This window comes from Neomonachus schauinslandi, chromosome 1, assembly GCF_002201575.2.
Source record: "Neomonachus schauinslandi chromosome 1, ASM220157v2, whole genome shotgun sequence".
Classification (NCBI taxonomy): domain Eukaryota; kingdom Metazoa; phylum Chordata; class Mammalia; order Carnivora; family Phocidae; genus Neomonachus; species Neomonachus schauinslandi.
The window spans coordinates 25,727,596-25,738,144 of record NC_058403.1 but is presented as its reverse complement, the minus strand read 5'-3'; the positions used below and the strand labels follow the sequence as shown (position 1 = coordinate 25,738,144).

Genomic DNA, 10,549 nt, shown 5'->3' with positions numbered 1-10,549 from the left:
ATAAAACATATCAAAACATGTGGGATGCCACTAAAAAACAGTACTTAGGGAGAAATTTAAAGCACTTAACACTTACACTGGAAAATAAGAATCAACTCAAATCAATGACATCAGTTTCCAAAGTAGAAAGAGGAAATAAAATAAATATCAGAGCATAAATTATCTAGAATTCAGAAAATTAAAAAAAAATGAAACCAAAAAATGGTTCTTTAATAACATCAATAAAATTGACATACATTCTAGCTAGACTGCTAGAAAAAAATTTAAATAAAAGAGAGATGACACTAGTTACCAAACTTAGGAATGAGGGAAGCAACAGAACTATAGATTCTATGAATATTTAAAAGATAGTAAGGGAACACTGTAAACATATTTATGGCAATAAATTCAGCAACTTAGATGAAATGGATAAATTCCTTGAAAGATACAACTACTAATGCCTACATAAGAAATAAAATACTATCGGGCGCCTGGGTGGCTCAGTTGGTTAAGCGACTGCCTTCGGCTCAGGTCATGATCCTGGAGTCCCGGGATCGAGTCCCACATCTGGCTCCCTGCTCGGTAGGGAGTCTGCTTCTCCCTCTGACCCTCCCCCCTCTCATGCTCTCTGTCTCTCACTCTCTCTCTCTCAAATAAATAAATAAAATCTTTAAAAAAAAAAAAAGAAATAAAATACTATCTATGAAAAATATTTAATTGTAGTTAACTTTCCCAAACACAGAAAAAATCCAGGTACAAATAGTTTGACAGACCATTTATCCCAAAATTCAAGGAAAAAATAATACCAATCCTACACATAGGCTTCCAAAAAAAATTGAAAAGGAAGAAATAATTCACAAATAATTCTATAATGCCAGAATCACCATGACATCATAACCAGACAGGGACAGCCTGCTTGCATGGCAGCCTCCGGTGCCCTCCACCTCTGCCATGCCCAACATCATGCTCTTCAGCAGCAGCTTGCACCAGGACCTGTCCCAGTACGTGGCCGACTGGCTGGGCCTGGAGCTGGGCAAGGTGGTCACTAAGAAGTTCAGCAACCAGGAGACCAACGATGAGATCAGTGAAAGCAGGAAGGGCGAAGATGTCTAGAACATCCAGAGTAGCTGTGGAGAAATCGACAACAACCTGATGGAACTCCTTGTCATGATCAACGCCTACAAGATCTTGTCATCATCCAAGGTGACTGCTGTGATCCCATTTTCCATACTCTTGACAAAATAAAAAGGACAAAAGTTGTGCTCCGATTTCTGTGAAACTTGTGGCCACTATGCTCTTGCTGGGGCAGATCACATCATCACCGTGGACCTGCATGTCTCTCAGATCCAGGGATTCTTTGAGATTCCAGTGGATAATCTGTCCACGGAGCCTGCAGTCCTGCAGTGGATTTGGGAGAACATTGCCAAGTGGAGGAACTGTATTATCATTTACCTGATGCCAGGGGAGCTAAAATGGATGTATCAATTGCAGTGAATGTGGGTGAATGTGGAATTTCCCTTGATTCACAAAGAGAGTCAGAAAGCAAATGAAATGGACCAGATGGTTCTGGTGGGCCACGTGAAGGACCGCATGGCTGTCCTCATGGAGGACATGGCTGACACATGTAGCTGCCATGCTGCTGACAAGCTACTCCCAGGAGCCACCAAAGTTCATGCTATTCTTACCCATGGAATCTTCTCTAGGCCAGCTATTTCCAGCATAAATAATGCTACCTTTGAAGCTGTTGTCACAAACACCATTCCACAAGGGGACAAAATGAGACACTGTTCCAAGATTCAGGTTACTGATATCTCTGTGATCTTGGCAGAGGCAATCCCAAGGACACACAACAATAAATCTGTGTTTTACCTGTTTGGTTACATCCTGCTATAGATCCCAGATGTGAAGTGTGGAGCAAGCCTTCACTGGCTTCTGAATTACATGTGTTTATCTGACTTTTTAGTTTTAGGACTCAGCAACTGTAGGATAAGGCAAAAGCATCTGATCTTTGTATACTCCAGAATCCATTGTTTCCCCCTTCTCAAGCTCAAGACCATTTATTTCCAGTTTGTGGAGAGGGTAGTGGTTATTTGATCTTTCATTAGTGAGAATAATTCATCATCCTGACTTGTTCTGATAAGTGACCTTTTTCTTTGGTCTGTCAGTACTTTGAGGTCACAACTTCCAAGTATATAATTCCATTGCAGAAGTTCATAGTTTATATATTTTGAGGGTGCCAAAGGTGACTTCAGATTAAAGCCTTCTGTGTAAATAATGATAATGCCAAAGGACATTTGGGTAAAACCCTGTATACAGAATTAGCCTTTACTTCTGAGTGAACCTGAGAAAATCAATAATACCCTGAATTTTGATTTTTTTTTTTTTTTTAGGAAGCAGGTTTCAAATAAACCATTGTTGTTGTGCTTAATTTGACCAAATTTTATATAGCTTAAGATGGTCACTGACACGTTTACTTTCTGATAAAAATGAGACACATCAGAGGCAATGCAGTTCAGTATTTTTTATTGCCACTTCTAAAAAATATGTTATAACTATCACTTACCTGAAATATCATGTTCTAAAATTCCAAAATTATGTTCAGCAATATATCTGACTGAGAAAGTATTTGGAGACAGACTCTGCAGGCCCACTGGTTGCACTCACACTGTGCTCCGCCATCCCAAGCAGACAGTTCTTTGAGCAGTTCCTCCTGTCCTGCCATCTTGCTTTACCACCTATTTTTAGCTCTAGCTTTTACTTTGCTTTTTTTCCAATAATTTCATGTTGTGGATTTCCACGAAAACAAAGACTCCCCTAAGTCCCCTCAATTTACTAGTCTGATCATTATTTTGTTTCTGACATAATAAAAAAGTGAATTTTTGTGAGTGCCCCCAAATTCTTTTTTAAACATTACTTCCTTAGTTTTGATTTAATACTCTTTTGCCTTTGTAATCAGAAGTAGCAAGTCTCCTAGGCAACTGATTACTTTAACGTTTTAAATCTGTTACATGAAAAATGTGGGTAAGAAAGGCCTCCAAAAAAAAGTACAGATTAGTAAGCACTAATTTTTCCTCCATCAAGATAATGTTCAAATGATGGCCAAGAGTAACCATGGAGGCAAAGATTGCTTTATTAACAAGATGGCCCTTGACAACATCCTCCTCAGTGAGGTGTCTACCTGCCTGGGGCCGAAGGCAAGCACTGACTCCCTGTGAGTTTTGTCATATCCACATTGGCTCTGAATTCTTCAGCCCCCAAAGAAGAGAATTTGCCTGCACAAAGCCTTGGAATATTAACAATCTCTAGTTTCTGCTGAATCTTAAAACTTGAATAGAGGAAATTCTCTGATCTAAATTCTTTGGGCAGAAAAATCAAATTTTTAAGTCACTAACAAATTTGAACAGCAATCTTTAAGGTTTCAAACTTCACTACAGCAGAGATTTAAGTTAAAAAGTATCACTTTCGTCATTGTAAAAATGAGCACTTTGCTGTACCTTAAAATTGCTTTTGAAAAAAAAACAATGGTATTGTAGCCTGGTAGAGTCAGCTATGCAATACAGATTGACTATATCTAGAAAGAGTTGACATGAGTATGTAAAGAGCCTATTTAGTTAGATTACATAATTTTTAGTTTTGATAAATGATTGATATCTATCTCTTGGGATTTCTATGCACAGACAAATGAAAATGTAGTTATAAACATGAAGAGGTAGACAGCCTTGGCATACATGTTCACATGACTGAAAAAAGTTTATTTAGAGGTAAACATTTTATGTTAAGATTGAACCTAAGATATGGAGCTAGTTTTAAGATAATCTTCAGATTAAAAAAAAATAGAAAAATCTATATTGTCATTGTCTGAATTAAGAATTAACTGTTTCTATCATTTAACCTCACTTTTTATTTTCAAGGATTTCTGATATATTAACTAATTAGACTAGACTTGGCCATATACAGAGGCAATGTAGACCTTAACTATTTGATGGTTTCAGTTTTATTTTTTTTTAATTTCAAAGATTTTTTTTTTATGTTCAGTTAGCCACTGTATAGTACATAATCAGCTCCTGATGCAATATTCAGTGATTCATCAGCCAAGCACAACACCCAGTGCTCATCACGGCACATGCCCTCCTCAACATCCATCACCCTGTGATGGTTTCAGTTTTAAAAAAGATGAAGAAGGCAGCCTCGGGAGTAGCCCAACCCTAGAACTTGCATATCCCTTGCTGATTGTGTGGGAATAATTAAATGAAACATCAAATATATTGGTCCCATCTAACTGCTGATTAGGAATATATTATTTGCAGTGCTTGTAGAATATAAGGTTTTAAGATTGTCCAACACTGTACTAAAACATTTCAAAAAAACCATGCTACTTCTTTAAAAAAAAAAAAAGAAAAACACATAAAGACATTGCAAGAAAAAAAACTACCCAATATCCCCCATTAATATGGTTTTTTAAATTCTAATTAAGTTTTAGGAAAAAATATCTGTCACTATATAAAAAGGATAATACAATATGATTAAGAAGTATTCATCCCAGAAATGAAGGATTAGCTTAACATCTGAAAACCAATCAATGTAATGATCATATTAACAAACCACAAAAGGAAAAGTATATGTTCAATTCAATACATGCAGAAAAATCATTTGAATAGATCACTTTCTACTGCTAATAAAAACTTGCAGAAAACAAATAATAGAAGGAAACTTCCTCAACCTAAAAAAGAGAATCTATGAAAAATCCAAGCTAACATCATACTTAATTATGGCAAACTGAATGCTATAGCCCCAAATTAGGGAGAAGACAAGGTTGTCCACTCCCACCTCTTTTATTCAATATTGTGTTAGAGTTTCTAGTCATGGCAATAAGGGAAGAAAGAAATAAAAGCCATCAGATTAGAAAGGAGGAAAGAAAACTGTCTTTATTCACAGACAATGTAACTCTTTAGAAAATCCTTTGAAATAGAAGATGGTGGTGTAGAGAGACCCTGAACTCATTCCTTCCCATGAACACACTGAATCCACAACCACATGTAGAACAATTGCCTCTGAAAAAGACCTGAGAACTAGCTGAACATTTGGTTCACATCAAATGAAAAAAGGGCCATATCAAGGTGGATAGGAGAGGCTAAGACACTGTTTTGCTAAAAATTTACTGCCCTGGCATATGAACCCATAATTGGGAGGGATCTCACAAACCAAGCTTCTCCTAGAGGAATGAAGATTTGTAATCTACATCAAGCACTCCAACTCTTAAGACCTGTATCTGAGAGACAATTCTCAGACCTGGGGCTCTGTAGCAAACTGAGAGACTGTTCTTTAAGGACTCATCTAGAGACTCACTTGACCCAGGGCCCATTACAAAGGCAGCAGTTTGGAAAGTACCCAGACTACATGTAAAGGAGATTCGTCTACTAATCTTAAAGCTTCAACTGGAAGGGCAGAGACCTGTTGGGATTCTCTCCAAGGATGGAGACACTGGTGTGCCCCATTTTTGCACTCTCCCTCTACCTTGCCATAGCCAGTAGGCATATGCCATCCCTATGCTCTCCCCTGCCTCACTAAAAGTGGCACAGTGAGGGGTGCCTGGGTGGTTCAGTCGTTAAGCATCTGCTTTCAGCTCAGGTCATAATCCCAGGGTCCTGGGATCGAATCCTGCACTGGGCTCCCTGCTCAGCAGGAAGCCTGCTTCTCCCTCTCCCACTCCCCCTGCTTGTGTTCCATCTCTCACTGTCTCTCTCTCTCTGTCAAATAAATAAATAAAATCTTTAAAAAAAAAAGTGGCACAGTGCCAGTGTCTTGTAATCCAGTTTTTAGAGTGGATCCCAGGAGATGCCTCCTGAGCACTTGGTTCTAGAGGCTACAGGGGCTTGCATTCTTGAGTCCCAAGGGACTGTAACAATCAGAAACAGTTCTTGGCAGACTAACACCCCTGGGGCACTGTACAGATCAATAACTGAAACACCCCATCTTTCTGAGAAGGAGACCTATGTGCCTCCCCAGGAGCACTGGCCTGATGAGCAGGCTCCTGGTCTAGCATACTCCTAGAGGCCTACATAGGTACTCTCAGGGAAAGGAGGCCAATGGATGCAGCCTTTGTACTCTTCCTCTGCCTCACTTCAGCTTACCAGTATCCCAGGAAGGAGCTTATACTCCTGTCTGGCACCTTGATTTTGCTGCCAGAGAACACCTCTGGCTCTGAAGGCGAGCAGGCCTTACATTTGTGCATCCCACAAGATTATAACCAAGTAAGAGTTTGCAAAGAGCTACTGCCCTCAGGGCACAGCAAGAAGCAATAGACTAGGAGCTGAGTCTCTCTGTGAAAAAATACATATAAGCTTATCATCGTAGCTGCAGACCTAAAAGTAGGCTTCAAATTAAATACATATCTAAGAGTTGACTATAAACCTTTCAAGAGACTCAGAGTGGCAGGCACTATCTTTATGTTCTCTCTCTATCACATTTCAGAGCACCAGTATCTCTTGGAAGGGAGCTCTTATTTGTGTCTGGTGTCCCAGTTTTTACATCTGGTACCCTAGTATTTGAGGCTGCCATACAGGAGATGCTTGATCACCTGATTCTGGTGGCCAAGACAGCTTGATGTCCTAGGTCCCATGGGACTATAACAATCAGAGAGATGTTCTTGGCAGGCCACCACTCCCAGAGTGCTACACAGCCAGCAGACTAAAACACACTCCCAGACTTTCTCTGAAAGAGGTCCATTTATCTTGTCCTGGAGCTTCAGCCTGAGAGCTAGGCTTCAAGTTTGCCTTGAGGCTAGAGAGGTACTCTCAGGAAATATAGACCAGGAGACATCATCTTTACACTCTCTCTCTCTGCCTTACTATAGCTCACCTGTACCTCCCAAAAAGGGGCCTATACACTTCTCTGGAGCCCAATTTTTGCAAGGGTTGCAAAGGGGACAGCACCTGATCTCCTAATCTCGAAGCCAGCAGGATCTACAATGACAGTCCCACAGGATTGTATATATTACATATTTTAAAAGCTGCTGCCTAAGTAAGGGTCTGGCCTCTAATTGACCTGAAACTAGATGCTGGTACATCCTCAACAACTGAAGCTATTAAAAATAAATCAGGCTGCTTAGACAATGACAAAGGTTCAAGAAACATCCAAAAGTTAGGGCAAGGTTAAATAATAAGGTTCATGTTCTAAAGGAGTGCACTCCCGAAAGACTAGGAAAAATAGCTGTTTCACCTAATACATAGAAAAAAGTAAAATAAAAAAGAGTCAAGTAAAATGAAGAAACAGAGAAATATGTTCTAAACAAAAGAATAAGATAAAACCTCTGGAAAAAACCTTAATGAAATATGGATAAGTAATTCACCTAAAAAAGAGTTCAAAGTAACAGTCATAAAGATGCTCACCAAACTTGGAAGAAGAATGGATAAACACAGTGAGAACTTCAACAAAAAGATAGAAAATACAAGAATATATCAAAAAGAACTCATAGAACTGAAGAATATAATAACTGAATTGAAAAATACGCAAGAGATTCAACAAGACATTAGATGAAGCAGAAGAAAGGATCGGTAATCTCAAAAACAGGACAGTGGAACTCATCCAAGCAGAGAAAAAAATAATTTTTAAAAAGTAATGATAGGGAGGAGCAAGATGGCGGAGGAGTAGGAGACCTAAATGTCGTCTGGTCCCAAGAATTCAGCTAGATAGGGATCAAACCATTCTGAACACCTACAAACTCAACAAGAGATCAAAGAAAAGAATAGCAGCAACTCTCTGAACAGAAAAGCGACCACTTTCTAGAAGGTAGGACATGCGGAGAAGTGAATCTGAGGCGATATTCTGAAAGATAGACGGCAGGGGGAGGGGACCTCCCTCGGCCGCTTCTGGCAAGTGATAGAGCCGCGGAGCACAAAATCGGAACTTTTATTAGAGGTCTGCTCCACTGAGGGATGTTGCTCCAGTGGCTAAATGGGGGGTGGGGGGTGCAACTCTTCCTGGAACAGTGTGGTCTCAGAACCCTTGGGGTCACAAAAAGACCGGGGGTGCCTGAGTGGCAGAGCTCCCAGGTATCGGAGCAGGGAAGCCGGCTGCAGAGAAGGAGCCAAGGTGCAGGCTCTCAGCTCGGGGTTGCCATAAACCGTGATCCGGGGCACAGTCAGGCCACTGCTCTTCCAGCAGGGACCCAACAAGTGGCAGAGCCGGGGAGACCCCCTTCCACCCCTGGGAGGAACGGAGTGGGAGCGCACGGCAGAGATCTGCTGGGTTTGGAGACTCCACACGGGGTCAGGTGCCAGAGACAGAAATGCTCAGTCACAGGCCAGGTGAGCACGGAGTGTGGCCAGAGACCAGGGAGACAGCAGTGACTGACTGCTTTGCTCTGGGGGTGCACTGAGGAGTGGGGCCCTGAGTTCTCGGCTCCTCTGGGGAGGAGACTGGGAGGCTGCCATTTTCACTCTCGTCCTCCAAAGCCGTACAGAAAGTTTGCAGGGAACAAAAGCTCCCGAGAGCAAACTGGAGATTACTTAGCCCGCCCTGGCAAGGGTGGGGCAATTCCGCCTCGGGCAAAGACATTTGAGAACCACTGCAACAGGCCCCGCCCCCCAGGAGGTCAGCAAGAACAGCCAGCCAAGACCAAGTTTACCGATCATTGAGAAGGGCAGAACGCCAGCACTAGGGCAATACTGCACATAGAATTAATGGCTTTTTTCCCCGATTCTTTATTCTTTCAAAGTTAATTTTTTTTTAATTTTCTTTTTTTTTTTGAATTTCTCTTTTTCCCTTTTTCAACCAACATCTTATCAATCCCTTTTTTAAAAAATCGTTTTTGTTTTTCATTTTTAGAGTCATATTCTATCCCTTCATTGTAGTTAACCTTATTTTTGGTATATATATATACATATATATATATATATACATATATGTAAGTTGTTCTCTCTTTAAAATTTTGGGATACAGATTCTTCTAACAGACCAAAATATACCCTAAATCTCTAGTGTATGGATTTGTTCTAGTCTCCTGCCTGATCATGTTCTCTTTTTTTTTTTTAAATCCTCTTCTTTCTTTTTTCAACCAACTTCTTATCAATTCCATTTATAAAATCTTTTATAATTTTCATCTTTACAGTCATATTCCATCCCTTCATCATATTTACCCTTATTTTTATACATATATAAGTTTTTCTGTCTTTAAAATTTGGGGAGGCACTTTCTCTAACACACCAAAATATGCCCAAAATCTAGTGTGTGGCACTGATCTATGCACCAGCCTGATCATATTTGATCATATTCATTTTTTTGTTTGTTTCTATCTTTTTCTTTTTTCTTTCTTTCCCTTTCTTTTCACCGGTTTCAGGTCTCTCCTGATTTGTTTAGTGTGCATTTCTCTGGGGATGTTGTTACCCTGTTAGCATTTTGTTCTCTCATTCATCTATTCTCCTCTGGACAAAATGACAAGATGGAAAAAATCACCTCAACAAAAAGAACAAGAGGCAGTACTGACTCCCAGGGACCTAATCAATACGGACATTAGTAAGATGTCAGAACTAGAGTTCAGAATGACGATTTTAAAGATACTAGCTGGGCTTGAAAAAAACATGGAAGATATTAGAGAAACCCTTTCTGGAGAAGTAAAAGAAATAAAATCTAACCAAGTCGAAATCAAAAAGGCTATTAATGAGGTGCAATCAAAAATGGAGGCTCTAACTGCTAGGATAAATGAGTTAGAAGAGAGAATTAGTGATATAGAAGACCAAATGATGGAAAATAAAGAAGTTGAGAAAAAGAGAGATAAACAACTACTGGATCACAAGGAGAGAATTCGAGAGATAAGTGATACCATAAGACGAAACAATATTAGAATAATTGGGATATGAGAAGAAGAAAGAGAGAGAGGGGCAGAAGGTATATTGGAGCAAATTATAGCAGAGAACTTCCCTAATTCGGGGAAGGAAACAGGCATCAAAATCCAGGAGGCACAGAGAACCCCTCTCAAAATCAATAAAAATAGGTCAAGACCCTGACATCTAATAATAAAACTTAGGAGTCTCAGAGACAAAGAGAAAATCCTGAAAACAGCTCGGGATAAGAGATCTGTAACCTACAATGGTAGAAACATTAGATTGGCAACAGAACTATCCACAGAGACCTGGCAGGCCAGAAAGGACTGGCATGATATGTTCAGAACACTAAACGAGAAAAATATGCAGCCAGGAATACTATATCCAGCTAGGCTGTCATTGAAAATAGAAGGAGAGATAAAAAGCTTCCAGGACAAATAAAAACTAAAGGAATTTGCAAACATGAAACCAGCCCTACAAGAAATATTGAAAGGGGTCCTCTAAGCAAAGAGAGAGCCTAAAAGTAACATAGACCAGAAAGGAACAGAGAAAACATACATTACAGTCACCTTACAGGCAATACAATGGCACTAAATTCATATCTTTCAATAGTTACCCTGAATGTAATTTGGCTAAATGTCCCAATCAAAAGACACAGGCGATCAGACTGGATAAAAAAACAAGACCCATCGATATGCTGTCTGCAAGAGACTCCTTTTAGACCCAAAGACACCCCGAGATTGAAAGCGA

The 10,549-nt window shown here is 39.9% G+C and overlaps 1 pseudogene; it reads left to right on the top strand.

Moving 5' to 3' along the window:
- The first annotated feature begins 930 nt into the window (after window positions 1-930).
- Window positions 931-1,872, top strand: LOC110571145 (annotated as a pseudogene).
- The last annotated feature ends 8,677 nt before the right edge of the window (window positions 1,873-10,549 follow it).